Source organism: Columba livia, chromosome 25, assembly GCF_036013475.1.
Source record: "Columba livia isolate bColLiv1 breed racing homer chromosome 25, bColLiv1.pat.W.v2, whole genome shotgun sequence".
In the NCBI taxonomy this organism is placed as follows: Eukaryota; Metazoa; Chordata; class Aves; order Columbiformes; family Columbidae; genus Columba; species Columba livia.
Window position 1 is genome coordinate 2,462,281 of NC_088626.1, and position 18,837 is coordinate 2,481,117.

Genomic DNA, 18,837 nt, shown 5'->3' on the forward strand with positions numbered 1-18,837 from the left:
TGACAACCAGTGACAGGACAAGGGATAATGGGTTCAAACTGGAACACAAGAGGTTCCACTTAAATTTGAGAAGAAACTTGTTCCCAGTGAGGGTGGCAGAGCCTGGCCCAGGCTGCCCAGGGGGTTGTGGAGTCTCCTTCTGTGCAGACATTCCAACCCGCCTGGACACCTTCCTGTGTAACCTCATCTGGGTGTTCCTGCTCCATGGGGGGATTGCACTGGATGGGCTTTCCAGGGCCCTTCAACCCCTGACATTCTGGGATTCTGTGAGGGTAAGAGAACTCCCAGAGCTCTCGGGGAATAGTGAAAATCTTGCTGGTTTACCAACTGAAAAAGTTCTGGAGACTGAAATCACATGGAAATGAGGGTGCCATCTTCACACAAGATAGCGTATGAAATAGTTAATTTTTAGTGGGACTCTGCAATTACAAAGTTCAAAGGATTTAGTAAACGAAGGTCAAGGTATGTTGCAATTTCCTCTGTGGGGAAACTGAGGCAGGGCGACTTTTTCTGGATTATACGGCACATGATGTCAGTGTATTAGCTGCTATTATTGGTAGACTGCTGAGCTGCTCTGATCTTGTCATCGAAGCCAATAAGCAAGGGTGGGATTAGGAATAACAACTCCTCCAGGCAGAGTTCCCGCTTCCCTCTCTTGCTGTTTGCTCTTGTGAACTGGTGACTTGAAAGGGGCTGCCGGGCATCAAAAACTCCTGTTGTACAGGTTTAGCCCAATGGCTTGGCATTGCATAAATTACACTGAACACTTTTATCCCTGGGTAAACTGCAACAGGAGAGGAAGAGCCCGGGGGTAACTTGAATCACAACTGTTAATGACAAAAGAAAACTTTTAGCCAGCTTTCCAGTGTACGTTGATTTAGTGCTATTTAAAATTTTTCAGTTAGGGTTTTCACCCCTTGACCACTGCTCGATCCATGAAATTGCAAAGCAAACCCTTTGTTTGCCATTGGCATGAGAGTTTCATCTGCTCTCCCCTTCCCATTCATCCTTCTGACTTCTTCATCTCAGCCTGTCTTTCGAGCTAATTAAAGGAAATCTAGATTTGATCCAAGCTGTTCTTTCACTGGATCTTCCCTTTATCTGGATTTTTCTCTTTATCTTAAAAGCAAACAACAAGAAGCTCATAACGTAGTGGAATAAAAGTTCAGAGATAATTCAGTGTCTTCCCTTTTGGACTTTCTTGAGAGGGAATTCCAGACCCTTACTCCTCTGGTTTTGGCGTATATTTTTTGTCCACTGGATGGCAACAGACAGCTACCTACAGAGCCCTCTCCTGTCACAACTGGCAGGCTCTGCTTGAGGCTTCTCCCCTTTATCTGGGCTACTTTATTTAAAGGTATAGTATACAGTGACCTTTGCTGCCTTGAACTCTGTGGAGAAATGTCGGAGACATGTACAATGTGCTTCCTTTGTTTAAATAGACACTGTTGAGGTGTTGTACGCTCTGTCATTCAAACCCCCCGGGAAGCTCACCAGTAGAACACATTTTCTTATAGGTATTTTATCCCCTTTGCACATGTAGAATTGTTTGGAAGAGACTGTCATTTCAAATGCTGAGGGAAAAGATGCATTTCCAAGTGAGCGGCGATTTAGGATGTGAGCTTGGGGGTGTCTGCGTGCTCGTCTGTCTCTTCGCCCAGCTGTAGTTTCCCACCAGTAAAATGGGGATACTCATGAATTATTTTGTGAAAAATCTGGAGAAAACCTGGTCCATAATGTTGCTGTATGAGCAAGATGACAGAGCAGATGCTGAGGGGTTGGTTTGTTTGTTTGCTTGGCTTTTAAAAGATCATATGTGAAGGGAGTTTAAAAGATGCTGTGAAGTTATTCCCCGATCTACACAAGCACAGGCTAGAAATTGAAGATTCTACCTATTTCTGCAATTATGTGAAATTGAGATTTTGTGGTTTTTCTTGTTTTTAGATTGAGCTGTATCCTCTCACTTTAAAAACAATAGACTCTTGGGTGAGGAGAGGGGGTTGTACAGCCCTCAATAATTAGACTGGAAGGTGCCAAGGGACATGACAAATGAATCTTCACTGAAGCACTGGCTGGGTATTTAAACTGAATGCACACGGCTGGTGATCTCTGAGGCCAAACCCCACTCACCTAATTCAGAAAAGTCCTACTGGCTGGTGGACGAGCAAGCTCTAGAGGGTTTGGCCCACATGGTGGTCTTAACCATATATTCGCTGCCATAGGAGTCATCTGGAAATCAGAATGTCGGTTACTTGTCTTTGACTGTGTTTTCGGTCTCAAGTCTGGTCTCTTGCCTAAAGCTTTCATTTGCTTTATCTTGGCCGTGCGATTACCACATTATTTTGGACATGAGTTGTCTTCGTATTTAAACAACTTGGTTGTTTGATAGTAGTTGTCCCTTATATTCGCCACTAGGCTTTGTATTAGCACTAGGCATCAGCAAGCTTGCCTGGGGGTAATGCCTATTTCTAGGAAAAGAAAAAGCATAATCTGCTAAAAACTAAGCAGCATACAGTTGAATTCTATGATCCTTTCTTGTGTTTGACATCATGGGGTTTTTTGTTTGTGCTTCAGATTCCTGTCTGGAAAAAATTGGATCATTTTCTTTTCACTCCCCTTCTAAAGTTCTCTGGGATTTGCAGGTGAAGTGTCATAAGTTTATCTCTGGTGATCTCAGACCTGAATGTTCCTTTTGAGAAGGTGGAAGAATTTGACATCTGGCCTGGATACCTATTGCACTGTAAAGATGTTTGACTCTGAATTTTAAAATGTCAGGCTCTTGGAAACATGCACTAGAATCTGGATTTTGCAGCTGGAGTCTGTGGGGTTTTTTTGGAATCATGGGAAAGGTCTGGATTGAATATTTGGTCTTGGTCTTTAACTGGTAGAGGTTAAAGATGGTGTTTTCAGGTTCAGTAGTTCAGGGAATGCTTTAGTTGCTCGGTAATGTAGCAACATAGTGTTCTGACAGCGTTTTCATTTAAATATCTTCTGATGCTAAAATGTGGCCATGACTTGAGGCCTGAAACAGTGTTTTGGGGTAGCGAGCAGGAGAGAAACTCAGAGAGGATGAAGTGTCATCACCTCTGCAGAGCACCGCGAGATACGGAAAGTAAACTCCGTCAATTGGCTCCAGATTTATCACCCACACGCGGTATTGTCTACATGCACAGAAGGGGATTTGTTGGCGTTATCGTTCACCTAGGTAGCGCTGAGAAGTGTGATATCGTGGAACATATGGGCTGCAATATCATGGCAGAGTAGCCTGTGCGAAGGGTGCAGCAGCTCAGAAAATATTCTTGTTTTTGTCAGTTTAAATACAAGCTGTTTAAAACTGAATTGAAGCAAAACATTTGGATTACTGTGACTTGAAGAAAGTGCTTTACAGTGCCTGTCTTGAATAGATTCCTCCCTCCTTTCTAACTCTTGTTACATTTCAGTGACTGCAATTAAGAACAAAAAACCCAAGGCAAACCCAGGAAAGTACTCTAGAAACCATTGTCCTGGTGCAAGAAAGTAACAATGGTGATGGATATCTTAGGAAAGTGATGTTGAGGAAAGTCTTCATTGCCTGACATGAATAAGCTCCAAAGAATAAATGAAGGGTCTGGTTTGGAAAGATGATGAGCCCTTTTCTTTACTGGCAGTAACAGTCCAACGAATGCAAGCGTTCCTTGCATCCAAGGCTAAATGCACTTTGCACATCCTGTGATATTCATGTCAAGGTTCCAATTCAAACCTGTCGATTTGGAGGATATTATGTCAATTTGGATCAGATTGTTGGCTTTGGAGTAACTGACAAAGACATTTTCTAATTTTAAGAGGTGGTGTGTTTTCAGCTGTTCGAGGGTCTGATCCTGTGGCACTGAAATCCATGGGCAGCGTGTAGTTCCAGTGCTGTTCTGTCACTTGTGCATCAGGGAAACCAGGAGGCAGCTGAACCAAACTCCAGCTATTGTCACTTCTTGGGAGAATTTGTCTTCACATGCCTTTTGCATTATTGTAACCGACAAGTCTAAGACACTGTCTAATGTTAATTCTGCTCGTTGCTGCCAATTATAATCAGAGCTAGTCAAAATAAACAAATTAAACAAATAAACATGTCAAAACATCTCAGTCGTAGAGAAAATAAGCCAAGTCTGAACTCTATCAGTGCTGCAGTATAACCAATGTGCTGCATATTGTAAAATGTTCTATCACATTTTTCACCTTGTGTTGAGGAAAGGAAAGAAAAGGTGGGTCAGTTTAGAATTACCGTTTAGTTCTACCCTGCAACTGAAACCAAATGAAACCCAAATGTTCCTTTAGCTCCTTCACCCAACCTAATGATCATCTGCTGTATGTTTTAAATGGGTTTTTTTAGGGCTTGGGGTTTTTTTTGAGTTGATTCTTTGCTGTCAGAGCGCCAAGATACTAAATCATTGTGGGATTTGGACAAGATGCAGGTGAAAATACACCAAATGCAGATATACACTTCAATATAAAACATGCTGCTGCTGCTGTGACATAAGACCATCCAAAATGGTAAAATACTCTGCAATTTAAATGAGAAAGTTTCTCAGGTTTAAAAAAGAATTACATAAAACATGCTTGTGCTACCTGGAGGGGTAACGTGGGTTTGCTAAGAATCAGTGGTAATGGGAGGAGGGGGCACGTTTTTTTAGTGGTATGTTAACGTTAAAAATCTGTTTGGAGGTTAAAGGAAAAAGCTGTCGCTGCAGACAGGTGGTTCTTGTAAAGAGGTGATCTTCTAAAGTGCAGTCTTACAATGTCAAAACCAACGTCTCGGCAGAGATAAAGCTACGATGCAGGTGATTGCTGGGACTCTTCTGTTGCCTGTCACACAGCTTTAAAATCCGTTTCAAAACTTGCATTTGGAAAGGGACTTGCTTTTTTAATGTAAGACACATGCACCAGATACCTGTTTCAAATAGCGAGTTAGAAATGGATCCTTAAATGCAAGGCGCAGGAACTACGGCCTTGCTTTTACAAATCTTAGAATATCCTTTGTCATTTTCTGGAATCAAAAGGCTAACTCGATGCTGCTGACTGCTGGTGGGATTGTGCCTGAATTTCTCGGGATTAAGCAATTGTTTGTTGTGCATTGGTGTAATCCCACTGAGATCAGGTATGCCAAGTTCTCAAAGGGTGTGGGAGGCACGAGATGGAGAGCGAGCCATCCTTAAGATAAAATCAAGGGGAATTCCTCAACAAATGACTGCGGAGATCGACAGAGCTGCTTAACAAAGACTTGCTTGCTCATCCTGAAATCACCTTGGAAAAATGTGGCAGGATTTTGCTCGGCCCTGGAGGAAAATCCAAGCAACTTCCTTGAGGTGCGTTGGATTTTGCAAGGCAGTTCGAAGAGAGTGTGAATTCCCCACAAAAATATACAGGACTCTTAACTGCCCAGGTTCTTCCTTCTCCCCCTCCCTTCCTTTTCTTCCCCCCACAATGTTTTTAATGTACATAGGGTCCGGGGAGAAAAGGAACACTGTGCCTTTGAAATGTTGTTTGCTGAAGACAGTATATAGAATCTTGGTTATTAACAGCCTCTCACAAGACAGTTATTTTTGGAGTGGCCTCTGAGGAGGCAACCTCTTGGAATCGAACTCATTTATTCTGCGTTTCACTGTCCTGCCATTTCCTGCAGAGAGAGGGGAAAAGTGAAACCACATGTTTTGAGGAGCGAGCGTAGGAAACCCCACCGAAGACAAATGACTGCTCCTCTCCCCTGGCAATTAGTCAAGGCTGGGCTGCGTGCCAGCCCAGGTGTTCCCGACTGTGTATAAATTTGCCAAAGAACAATGAAAATAGCAGCTGATTGTGCTGACAGATTCTTCTGGTAATTTCCTGTTGTTTGGCATCTTCAGGTTACTTTCCCACAATTATGGATCCTGATGAAGTCCGGGGCCTTCAAATCCACTTTTGAACTGCAAACAAAGTAATTGTATGTGTGTGTGTATATATGCATACGCCTAACCCCGTTCTCCTCTCAAGCCCCCAGCCTTTTCCCCTAGTTCCCAGATGTTTTAATTTAATTCCTTTCGCAAAATACATATTTTAATGAGTCTGAATTTTAAAAACTATTTGCACCTGCATCATATAGAATTTCTTGGCAGTCCCACCATGGCTTTTGCCAGGATTCATGCTTATTCTATCACCGAAACCTACCACTTGGAAGGCTTTCCTTTTGTGCCTTCCATTATCTTCTGAATCAGGGCTGCTCAAGAAACACTCGCTGATGGAACGGAGCCTTGAGCTGCTACAGGATGGGGAGAGAGCGATTTGGCAACAAGTGCTGTTCAAAGCGAGGGGTGTCTTCGGATTCCAAGCGTCGATTCTGGATCTGGGGGAGAAATGGCTCCCCCTGAAGACTTACAGGTTTTATCGTCGAGAGGGAGAGAAAGGACAAGGCAGACTGAGAGTGATCTTAAAGCTTTGTGTAATCCAAGCTGTCAGGAAGTTATAAATACTCGTTTGGGTTTCTTGAGCAACTCGAAATGTCTTTTTTTTGAGTTGGAGCAGAGCTGGATGGGCACCCAGGGACATCAGCCCCGGGTCCGTTGTCTCGTTTCTTCTCGCTGTGCATTCCAAAGAGGGAGAGCAGAGCACGCGGGGGGTGTTGCTGCAGCGGTAGAAAGGGAGGGAGAGAATTCTGTCCAGCGTTTCCTGCTAGTTTAGTTATTCCTAGAAGATCAATTCCAAGAGTAACTCTGAGTCTTGAAATATTTTGCAAACCTTCAGTGATTTAGGTTTGTTGGGTTTTTTTGCAGTTTAAATGTGCATTGCAGAGAGATTTCACTTTTGCAATTTAAAGTGAAGAAATGTCCTGCTGCGGCTGGAGGATTTTCTACCTTTTTGTTGTCCTAAAAGGGAGGAAATTTCTCATTATTTGCAAAGCAGGTGAATTAGAGCTAATGCTGATTGAAACCACCCTGCTTTTTAACTCCTTTTCTCAGAAAATTGCATTCTTGAGTAAGTGAAAAATTCTGCCAAATATCCAGGTTCCCTTAAAAAGACCAAACAAAACCTCACTCAGAAATCTCAGGTAGATTATCTTAGTCCGGTACCTTTGGAGGAGGGGAAGGATCCGTATTTCAGCATGTTGAGGAGCTTTGCTTTTTGCCTCAGGTTAAGGCAACAGCAACTCCCAGCTGTGCGACAGATACAGAGGAATTGTTAAGGTGTGCGCTTGTGTCCAGGACCCCATAGGTTTCCCTTCTTTGAGGGCACCATGTTGATCCACTCCTCCTGTAAACAACCAACCAGCCCACGAGATTCCTTTGAAATCCCCTGGTAGAGATCTGTCTGTTCCAGAAGGTTCCGATTCTGCTGGCAGCCTTTGCAGGACCATCCTTCAGTGATAAAGGCTGTTACCAACGCGTGTCCCACGTGGATTCCACCGCGCAGGTTAGGAAAAGGAGGGGAAATAATGTTGTGAAACTCCCCCCTCGCCCTCTGGTTTTCATCAAAAAATTCTTTTCGGCGGAAATCTTCTCCCAGCTGGAGTGTCGCCTTCTGTTCAAATCCCTAAAATTAGCTTGAGAATCTTCTCTCACTTAAACAAATCCATGCTGTCTGCTTTACGGTAATTATCCTTCTGTAGCAAAGACGTGCAGGTTTGCAAAATTCTTTGAAGATGAAAAGCCCTGTGCGGCTCGTCTCGGTCCTCGCGCGCGTTGGTAAACAGGTGGAACACATGGGACATGCGGGAGGGTTCGAGATGCTTCTCCCCATAAGCAGAATCGTACTCCCCGTGCTGCGAATCCACCTCGCAGTGACTATTTCAGGTTTTTGGCTCTGGGGAACTGCCAGCTATCTACCCACTCAGCCTGATTCAAAGCCTACTGAAGGCAATTAGGACCTTGTCGCTAATTACCAAGTGACTGGTGTTACCCAAGTCCTCGTGGCTGTAGGTCCCACCTTGGTGCACATCTCTGCCTTGTGTCCCACCCCCCTGATCAGGATCATGGTGACTCCATCTCCCCGTGTGCTCGCGTGAGATCAGGCAATAAATTCTGCATGAACATGACATCTCTCTAACAGGACCTCGCCGTCTCCTGATCAATTTACAGTGAGTGAGTGACACGGAATCATCCGGCCTCCATAAATCAAAGCTTGCGTTCTGATTTCATGCCGTTAATGGCATGTTGGGATTTGCAAGGTCTTGGTAGCCACACGAGGTGTTTGTGAGCCCTGCAACACGTCAGGTGCGGGAGGGACACCAGCACCAGGGAGGGGGCTCTTATTTAGAGGGGTTTTTTTGAACTTTCTATTGTTTCATAGGGTTTTGTGATTATATTTTCCTTTTTGACTCACCCTTAGTGGGTCAGGTGGGCCTCAGACTGAATTGCTTCCATGTTGATGAAGGAGTGGATGAAGAGGTTCAGTTCTGCTCCGTGTCACTTGTTGACCGGTTCTCCCCCCTCCTTTCATCTGCCAGTTTCCCCCTTTCCTCCCAATTAGTTCGGAGCCTTATTTTTCAGGACAAGGACACTCTCCCAGTGCTTGTTCTGTTCTCAATGCGATATCCCAACCACTTCATCTGCGTGTTTATGACATTGCAAACACTTTAAGCACTGTCAGATTCTGCCTGAGCTGCTGGAGAGAACTGGAATGTGCATCTTCTGCTTCCTTTACAAGTTTCCTATATGACTTTGGACAGGTTCTGCCTCCATTTCCCTATCTCTGTCCTACACACTGCTTTAAAATCTACAGAAGGAAGATTTTTGCCAGAGCTGAGCGTTATTTTATTAAAATTAAAGGAAAACATACATGTTTAGGACCTTATCCTAGTCTTGTGATTCAATTCTTTGACTATTAGCTCTAACTAAAAAAAACTGGAACTTGATGAAAAGTGGTGCATAATAAAGGCCCTGGGTCATAAATTTGCCCCCAGACTAACAAAACACAATAATAGGAAATTCTTGTGAAAGAAACGGCTCCAGCAGGTGGTTGGCAGAACTTGAACTTGAGCACCAACACAGCCTTGTGTGGATCGTGTGCTGAAGGTGTCGTTTTGTTAACGGGCTGCGGAAGGAGCTTTTAAAGAGCGTTTCAGCCAACCGCAGCAGCTGAGGAGGTGACATGTTCTTTACAAGTATTTTACTTTCACCAACTGGGATTTTTATCCTTGTTATAATTCAGTGAAAATGCTGCTTTCAGAATGTCCCACGCCGCCCGAGGAATTTGATCACCCGGTTCCTAATAAAACGAATGCAACTGGAAGTCTGAACCCTGGTGGTTGCAATAAAAATTAGTATTTGTGTCTTGTTCTTTTTAGATAACAACCCTGCTCAACTGGGAGACGGGACTAAAGGAGCCAAGTGCGGCACTTTGTCCAAATAAACCTGCTGTTTTCTGACAAGTTTTCTGGTTTTAACTCCTGCTTACCATGAAATTCTGAAAGACACACAGGACGTCCCCACCAGACAGCAGGCTTGGTGTCTAAAGGTACGGTTTCTCTTACCAAACGCTCCTTCAAATACTTCAACCTTCATACTAATAATACAACCTTCTTTTTCTTAGACTTTGTATAAAATGCAGCGTTCTGGCAGGTAGTTAACCTGTGTTTCTAGGAAGAAAAGCCAGCTGAAGATCCATGTACCACACTGGCTGGTTCAAAAATGGCAGCTGATTTGAAATTGGGTCCATCTTTTTGAAACACTTACTGCTAAACTGTCAGAGAAATCTTTCTACCTTTATATCACCATAGGAAAGATCAGAATCTTTCCCTCCGTGTCTGCGAGTGTTAATGCTCCCCCACTACCTTTCAACCTCAGGCTTCTGACCTCTGAACACAAGCCCAACAATTAATGATACTTTTTATTTTTTCTTTATGGCCAGTGCCTGCATTTCTTCAAGTCACTTATCATGTGTCGCATGACAAATGAGCTTCTAAGAATATTCTTTTCCTTTTTTTACTCTATTCTGCCTGCAAAACAACTTGCTGCCTCTTAATCTTGAACAGAAACCTCAGGTACTGAAAATCCTTGAGGCCGTAGCTCAGTGTATTTTGCGTATGAGGTTCGTTTTGGTGCTCGTGCCGCTCTCCCAGGAGGGTTTATATCCCATCCTGCATCAGCTCATCTCCAGAAAGAGCCTCAGTTGAACTGGTGCTGTATGGGCTCTGGGTGATGCTTAGAAAAGCCTGGGCTGTGTGGTCAGTGAAGAACTTGTGAACCTTTCCATGGGTGTGGATGCCGGGCCTGTCACGCCGGTGAATCTTTATGCCAGTTAAAATATTCGACGTTCTTAGCTTTTCTCCGTACTTGGCTGCGATACTCGGATGCTGCTGGACTTCACTTGAGCGGAGATGCGCTTGTTCCGAAACACTCAGTGACTCCGTTAGGGATTAAAAACCAGATTGATGTTATTTTAATGGAAAATCTAGGAGCTAAGACTCTTTTCAAAGTGAAAAATTTCACTGTAGGTGAACATGTTCCAGGCAGTCCAGTTTGACATATCTTAAAGGGAATCAGTTATCAGCAAGGCAGGTGTTTTTCAGTCTGGGTCCCTGAAAATCATTACTCATGACTGGAAAGCTTGTTCCTGTGTTTTAAATTTTCCTTTTTCCTTTTGTTGTCCCTCTCGATTTTTGAAGCTGAGCAGCCAAACGTTGGGAATTACCAGTCTCTTGGAGACACAGGAGATGTTCAAATGGTTTTCATGTTTTTTGGAACAGTTGAAATTTGGCTGATGTCTTTTAGTAGGAATTCCTGGATTTTTTTTCTTCTCTCCCCCCTTTCTCTTTGCAGTTATGAAAAACAGGTTTGGTGCCTTGGGGGAAGGGAGAGGGATGAGGAAAGCAAGGCTGGGAAGCAGAAGATGAATTTATTCTGACTTTATCTTTATTTCATTCTCCCAAGTTAAATTCTACACTGTTTCAGCAAGGCCAGCTGGTTTTAATAATTTCAAGAGAACACTATTTATTAAGTGTCTGTTTCAGGCAGTGTCAAATCCTTCAGCTCCTTCTCTATTCTCCATTGTAAGCAAGAACATCAGTAGCCCAGGTGGGCTTTGAATAGCTTCAGAAAGTAGGTAGGTGAGAATCTATTTATTACTTACTGTAGATCTCAGTAGACAGAGACTCCAATTATGGCAGGAACCTGACATACTTAGCCAACTCTTTCCAAGCAGAGGATGCAAAATGAGGGAATAAAAAATTAAATAAAATAAGCCAAACTTCTCTGCGTTTTCTGATACCGTCTGGAAGCATAATTCCTCTGTGCTTTTCATTCTTTTCTGCACGTACGAATGCAGAAAGCAGCGAGGAAGCCGGTTTTGTTCAGCTTCACCAAAGCACGGCTGCTAGTAAGTAGTGTAGAAGTCCAAGATCCAGTGAGTAACCTTCAAATTCATTTCCTATACGACTTTGTCCCGCTTTGTCCTTGTGCCTGAAGTAAATGAATTTATACTGCTGAAACCACTACAACTGACACCATTGTAACTTAAGGTAAAAACCAGATTTACAGCCTCTCAATTTTACAACCTCAAAGAACATTTTGTATTCTTATTTGGTCAATATCTGTATTCAAATCCACAAAAGAAGCCTGAAATATTGGAAGACGGATCATTTATTATAGTAACAAATGTGCAGATTGTAAATATACTGAATAGCATGAGGAAAGTAAAAACAACAAGCAAAGCTGAAGCTGGTCGATTTTCCATCCCTCTCCTGACATCTCATCCAGAGACACCAGAATCTGCTGTGGCTCTGGTACCTCCTGCTTTCATTCTGAAAAACTAACTCAGTACTAGTAGGTAGTTACTGCAATATCATTTAAAACAACCTGATTGGTCTTAGTTAGCTTTTGTTAAAATATATTCTTGTTTTGTTTAACAGCAGGTATAACTGGAATTTCAACACTTAGCATATCTGCTCCTGTGCGAAGACTGGTTAAATATAGGAGATTATTTTTTTCATGCTAGTTTCTATTGAAACTTTGATTTTTCCATACCGTTTCAGCTCTGTTAAATTGCTTTGAAAACAATGCAGAAAAAAAAAAGGAGGAAAAAACCCCACCCATCATCAACATTTCAAACTCCGGATTGTTCGTGAATGGAAACAGTATTCTGTCTTCAGTTCAACATTGGCGGTAACACAGATAAATCAGTGTGTTCAGTTACACTACACAATTCTGAGAGGGAGCGGGGGAAAGCAAAGAAAAGGATGATCATAATCATTAGCATTTATTTAGCAGCTCAGTAGGAATTTGTGTTTGTTACAGCACAAAATGCAGCCGCTGGTACCTGAGGAGGAAGCAAACTCTGAAGGTACTTTTTGATTTTTTTTTCTGGAAAACTTGCAGGAATCTGAATTGCTTTCAATAAGCATTAATCTTGGCCTAACAATAGTGCAGTACAAGATGGTACATGTGCAATTTCTTCAATTCAAAATAAATTAAAGATAGTGCTTTAAAAGATTTCTTGACGTGCTTTCTCAGACCTGCCTTTTGGTGGTTTGTTTCTGCATGACGATAACTTTCTGATGCAAAGGGTGGAGGAGCCGATTAGAAGAGGTGCACTGCTGGACCTCATCTTCACTAACAAGGAGGGTCTGTCTGGTTGAAGAGGCAAAGATTGAGGGCTGCCTTGGTTGCAGCGACCATGAGATGGTGGAGTTCAGGATCTCATGTGGCAGGAGCAGGATAGCAAGCAGAATTGCAACCCTGGATTTCAGCAAGGCAAACTGGTTAGTAGGTCGAGAGAGGTTCTCCTTCCCCTCTGCTCTGCCCTGGGGAGACCACACCTGGAATATTGTGTCCAGTTGTGGCCCCTCAGTTCCAGCAGGACAGGGAACTGCTGCAGAGAGTCCAGCGCAGGGCAACGAAGATGCTGAAGGGAGTGGAGCATCTCCCGGGTGAGGAAAGGCTGAGGGAGCTGGGGCTCTGGAGCTGGACAAGAGGAGACTGAGGGGTGACCTCATTAATGTTTACAGATACATAAATGGGGAGTGTCAGGAGGATGGAGCCAGGCTCTTCTCGGTGACAACCAGTGATAGGACAAGGGGTAATGGGTTCAAACTGGAACACAAAAGGTTCCACTTAAATTTGAGAAGAAACTTGTTCCTGGTGCGGGTGGCAGAGCCTGGCCCAGGCTGCCCAGGGGGGTTGTGGAGTCTCCTTCTGTGCAGACATTCCAACCTGCCTGGACACCTTCCTGTGTAACCTCATCTGGGTGTTCCTGCTCCATGGGGGGATTGCACTGGATGAGCTTTCCAGGGCCCTTCCAATCCCTGACTGTGATTCTGTCCTTCAATCAGGATTTGAATGCTATCCCAGGCTTTGAAATGCTTAAAATTCAGCTCCAAGTTTTCTTCCATTAGCACTCTGCCTCAGTCTGTGAAATAAACACATAAAAACAGGAAAAAGCTGTAGGAAAAGCAGCGTAAAAGAGATGAATAATTTTCAAAGAAATTCACAGAAAGATTATTTCAAGGACTGAGTAAACCAAATGCTGATTTTTTTTTGAGGCATTTGACTAAATTTGATACTTCAGATTGGTGTTGATAACATTGGGGATAACTCTCTTTAAAAACACATTAGAGACAATTTTTTAATTGGTGCAGGGGTTAACTGCGTCCACTGGGTTCATGCTTCAGCCACTTTGCTTTCCAGAATCAGGTGTAATCTGATTTTCAGGAATTTAAAGTACTCGTAACTCGCAGTGACTTCTGTAAGAGTTGAACATGAGCCCAGCAGTTGTTACTGGAAAGTGTCCCTGGGCCAGATCCCCAGCTGGGATCCGTTCGAGTGGCCTCTGCGAGTTGAGAATCTCCTGGGGCCCCTGGATGAGGGCCCAATATTTGTATGCAACCTGTTTGTTGTTGTTAAAGGCGAGCTGGTGTGGTCCAGAAACACAACAGTATATAAATTATTGCAACACATCAGCACATTAAGAGGACTTCATTGTTCACACACATCCCCTCCACTTGACATTTCTGCAACCTCGTGTCACTCTGTAGCATATCCTCTTCATATTAATAGCAATTTATCATTAATCCATTTGAATAATACTTTTTTATTTGCCAACGGAAAGAGACAGAAAACATCTGCATATTGAGTAATATTAGCTACAGTTTGTGTCTCAAGTGAGACTAACTGACAACCCTCATTTATTACGACTTGTGTAGGCTTAATTGGGTTGACGTAGGATTTGGACTTTGTGAAAGGAGAAGCAGTTTGAAGATCTTTTCGGAAAAAGAAAGAAACACTTTTAAAGTGGCAAAGAGTAGGGAGAGGAGTGGGGGAGGAAGGAATAAAAGAATAAATATGTAAAATAATGATGCTGAGATGTTCTGTTAAGGCCCAAACATTTAGGAGGTGTTTTAATAACGATGCTTAAATGAGAGATTAGTTATTAAGCCATATGGTTTGTATTATAGCTCTCATCTTTTGTTTCCTGCTTATGCTGTCAAGCATTAATGTGATTGTTTTGATTCTTAATGTCTTAATGCATCATTCCTCCCGATGCATTAGGCTAATAACTTGGGTCCTCCTAAGGGCAGTGTCACCATTCATCACTCTTCCTGTTTTGGCTGACCAAATGAGGGACTTAGAAAATATCTATGTGTTCCAAGGTTTCTGAAGCCAACGCGTTGAGATCATTGAGGAAATGTGAAGCGCATTGGAGGCTGCTGGTGACATGGAATGCTCAGTCAGCCTCCTGAGGCAGGTTATGAGCTCTTCGTTTGACTTTGTTGTCCCAACTCTGGAGGAGGTTTCAGGTAGTTCTTTGTAAAACTTCAGGAAAATAGCACGTTAATTTCATTATAATTTCTTACTGTTTGGGCCAGTGACTGCAGTGCGTGGTTTTATATTAAAAGGTGTCTTTATTACACTGATACAGGACACCTTTTGGGTGAAGCACAGTAGCAGCTACCCAAGAATACAAGGTGATTCTGGGCTGGTTTTGCAGTGCTGCCATTGTTGAGAAGCTCTGAAGTCAATGTGCTCCATTAAGCTTGGTTTTAAAGAGCATTTACAAAGCTTTGCTTTCACACATTTTCCCCAGACGAGAGCTGGGATTTCCAGTAGAATGGTCGTCTCTGGGGCTGGGAATAGCCCACACTGGGTACCCTTCACAGCATAAGAATTTCAGTGTGTCCAAGCAGAGTAAATTGGGGGAAGAGGTTATTGTTTTGATATTCTAATAAAACAGAACAGCAGTGAAACATGTAGCTTTATTTCGCAGGGTCTGCTGCAAAGGCTTGACTTGATAAAGTTTTGATAAATGATAGAAGTTTTGATTAGCTGATTAAGTTTGAATGCCTGTGTATATGTATATGTAAACGTAACATATAGACAGAACAGGCACACACAGAATATTTTGGCTGTTTGTATATAGATTTCATTATCTACCTCTATCTCTTGACAACTCAAATGCTTTGTCCTCCTTGTCTGATGCCCAGACTGTGATTTGCTTGAACATGAATCATAAACTGTCCTTAGCAGGTGGGATTTTAACCAATCCACTGTATTATCTTCAGGGGCATTTTGACTGGTGTATTTTTCTAATGGGGTTATTCACATTGTTTCTGAAACCAATCCTGCAATTTCAAATAGTGATAGCTTCACCTAATAGGAACATTGGTTCAGCCCGTTCATCATTCAGAAATGATGCAGTGAATCATATGTGAACTCTGTAAATCACTTAGGAATCCAGTGGGATGAAAAGTGGTGCATCAAAGTGAGATTATTGTCATTCTGTGGTCACCCCAATTTATACAGTAGAAACAGCAAATGCAGCAAGGTGGAAGGAGGATGAAAGGTGTGACGAGCTGTTCACAACATTAAAATGACCAGTGTCCGCTGGGGAGTCTGTTATATATTCAACATGTCACTGAAACACTTGTGTGATGGGATTGCATTTGAGAAAGTGTCAATATGAAAGACAAGTAAATGATTTAAGTACAGGATATACCCAGTAGTATTGTCACACAGCCTGAAATTTAAATGCACAACAGTTCACACGATAAGAAGAGCCAGGATAGAAGCTTTAGCGAGACACAGCAAATATGTGGGAGAAATGCTTAGCTGGGGAAGTTGTCCAGATGGGTCGAGTTGTTGGGTTTGGGGGTTTTGGTGCAGGAGGTGGTGGTTTGTTTTGTTTTCTTTTTGTTTTTGCTCCCCACAGAAAGTTTCTAGTGTATCCATATACAAATTGGGTATGTTAATGCAGGAATGCAATAGGCTTAGAGACTTTAAGGAACTGAACTTGTTCAACCTGTTAAACAGCAGATGAACCTCAGATAATACAACGTGTCATTGGGCCCAACAGTTCTGTGTGCTCGAGGAAAGTGGGTTCCTGTATTTTGGTTTAGTTGCATCAGTGTTGATATTTCCTTTTGCTTGGCAAACAATGTCCTCTCACACAGGGGCAGTGGAGGTGAAAGTGCTTGTAAATGGTGAAATACAGAACGTAGGGAGTGCAGTCAGTGCCGCCTCTCTCCCCTCGAGCCTGACTTAAACCCAGCATTCCCTTCCCCGTGAACGATGTTTCTGTTGATCAGGTCTTAAGTGTAGTTATTCAAAATCTGTGATGTATGAGGGTGAAGAAAAAATGAAGTTTCACCATGGGTGAAAAAGTCTCTCTATTTTTTTTCCTAATAGAAATAATTCTACAAATTCTATTGCAATGCAAAAATGACCCCGTGTTGCTTCTCCAAAGCGGAGAAAGGTAGATAGGAAGGTGTCTATCAGACAGGATTCACTTGAAATCTCTTCAGGCTGTTCTGCGTTGCTGGACGAGGAGGGGGAGATCAGATCTGAGAGCGGAGAGGGTTGAGAGAGCCCCAGAAGCACAACCTGAAGTGAGAGTTTTCCAGTTGGGGAAAAGGGCTCGATCTTCTCAGCAGCCGTCTTCACACAGTTCATCAGTTCTGCGGAGCGTGTCGTTTCCCTAAAGCCCTGCACTCCTTTTCACCCACCAAACTCTATCTTGCACAGGTGTGGGCAGCATGGATAGGATTAAAGGCTTGTTTTCCCTAAAATCTAGAGCTGTCTGTTTAAATGAGCGCCTTCATCCTGTGAGTCCTCGCCGTGTGTGCGAGTTTGAGATAGTTTGCTCAGGACAATAGCATGAAGTCATCTCCCACACCGACTCTACACGGCGGAGACCCTGGAGAGAAACGCTCCGGCCTCCAGTGGCTGCCGAATTAAACAATGAGGAATATATGCCAGCTCTTTCCATTTGCTTATTAATAGGTTCTGTGTCTCACGCTCCAAGGGGATTGTCCTTTCTTTTGAATTGCTAGCGGGGAAGCATTCAAGCATTCAGTCACTGTAAATGGAGAAAAATGGAGAAGGAAAGAAGAACGTTTCAGGAAAGACTGGAGCATGTCTTCCAAAATGTCAGACTGGGGACCTGACTTTGCAGAAATACTGATAACTTTCCTGTAACTTGGTTCAAGTACTCGGGGGTTTTGAAAATCAAACGCTGACCATCTGTAAATTCTGTAATTCCTGATAACCTGGTGCTGTAGAAATTCCTTGAGCTAGAAGATGATTCCAAATCTGAGCATTGACGGGACACTACGCTGTGACATCCCTGCTTGCTTAGGTTGAGGTTCAGTGGGACACACTGTATGGAGACAGGGCTGGAGAGCTCCTGGCTTGTGAATACAGTTAATATTCTTTGTGGCTGATATTTGTGAACAGGTCCAGGAGTTCTGAGCTCCTTGTTCACTTCACATCCTTGCTTTTCAGTAAATCCTTTAGGTAGTTTTGAAAATTTGAGCTTTGTGGTGGTGGTTTCCTCAGAAATTCCTAGTGATATGTTCATGTTGAGTTCACTCCAATTGCAGTGTTTAAAAGGCTTATTTCTATCTTAAACCTTTTCTAATAGAGTTACAAGCAGGACCACTTTAAAGTTAGATCGTGTTGTTCACAGCCTATAAACACATTTATACCAAATGAAAATAAAGCTGGCATAATCCTAAATAAAACACAGGATAAAAATTTGAATGTTCTTACATGTTCCTTTTTCAGAGATGAATTTCCATTGCCTCTCAATGTCTTTTTTTACCCTGATTTTTAAACCTACATAGCATTGTTAACTTGACCATTTTGGAATCTCAAAATGCATTTTATTTGGGAAATGGAACACAAGCTCACAGTCTACACAGAGACTTTAGCTTTGCATTAATTATGTCATTGACTTAAGTGAAATTGTTTAAATTCTTCCCATGAGCAGGGCCACAAGTCTCTAGATGATTTTTCTAGATTATTAGATAAATAGATACATTTTCAAGTGATGTTAGTTGTGCAAAACAGTGGTTTTGAATCTTGAATGAAAATTGGTAAGAGGTGATGTGGCAACCGCAAGGCCAATTCCATAGTTTTCTAGTATGTTCTTGCACAATATTCTCTTGACAAAATGTACAAGAACCCCTATGCAGATCTAGCAGTAATTTCATTTACTCTGGTTCCAGGGGCTTGTTCACATCTCTTTGCTGCACTGGGCATCCACAGGCTGAGTGAATCCAAACTGGACAAACCACACGTATTGTTCTTGATATTCCATGGGTAACACAGTGACATCTAACAAAACAGGCAATCCGATGACTTAATTAAGGAAGAATTGTCTATGATTTCATCTTACCTTTTATTTCCACCCCCACCCCGTGCAAGTCTATGCAGTGGAGCTGCCTCTTGCCCCTTGTGCCAGAATGATTAATGGTGGGACCACAATGAGGTCAATTAGCTGAGGTCGGCTTGAAGCTGAAAGGTGGAGTGTGTTTCTTTATTGAACGCTGCATTCACACTCCAAACCGTGACCTGGGCTACAGTGATTTATTACAGGGGCAGTGTTTTGATCACTTACCTTCAGTAC

The 18,837-nt window shown here is 42.8% G+C and overlaps 1 protein-coding gene across 39 annotated transcripts in view; it reads left to right on the forward strand.

Moving 5' to 3' along the window:
- Nucleotides 1–18,837, forward strand: part of CDCA2 (cell division cycle associated 2) — an 88,376-nt gene that overhangs the window by 31,266 nt on the left and 38,273 nt on the right. For 38 of the 39 annotated variants that reach the window (XR_010468017.1, XR_010468049.1, XR_010468046.1 and 35 more), the window contains one exon: nucleotides 9,287–9,456. The exons of the other annotated variant lie outside the window; for it this stretch is intronic. The gene's annotated coding sequence lies outside the window, so the exon portion shown is untranslated. The remainder of the gene's footprint in view (nucleotides 1–9,286; nucleotides 9,457–18,837) is intronic. 39 annotated transcript variants of the gene reach the window in all.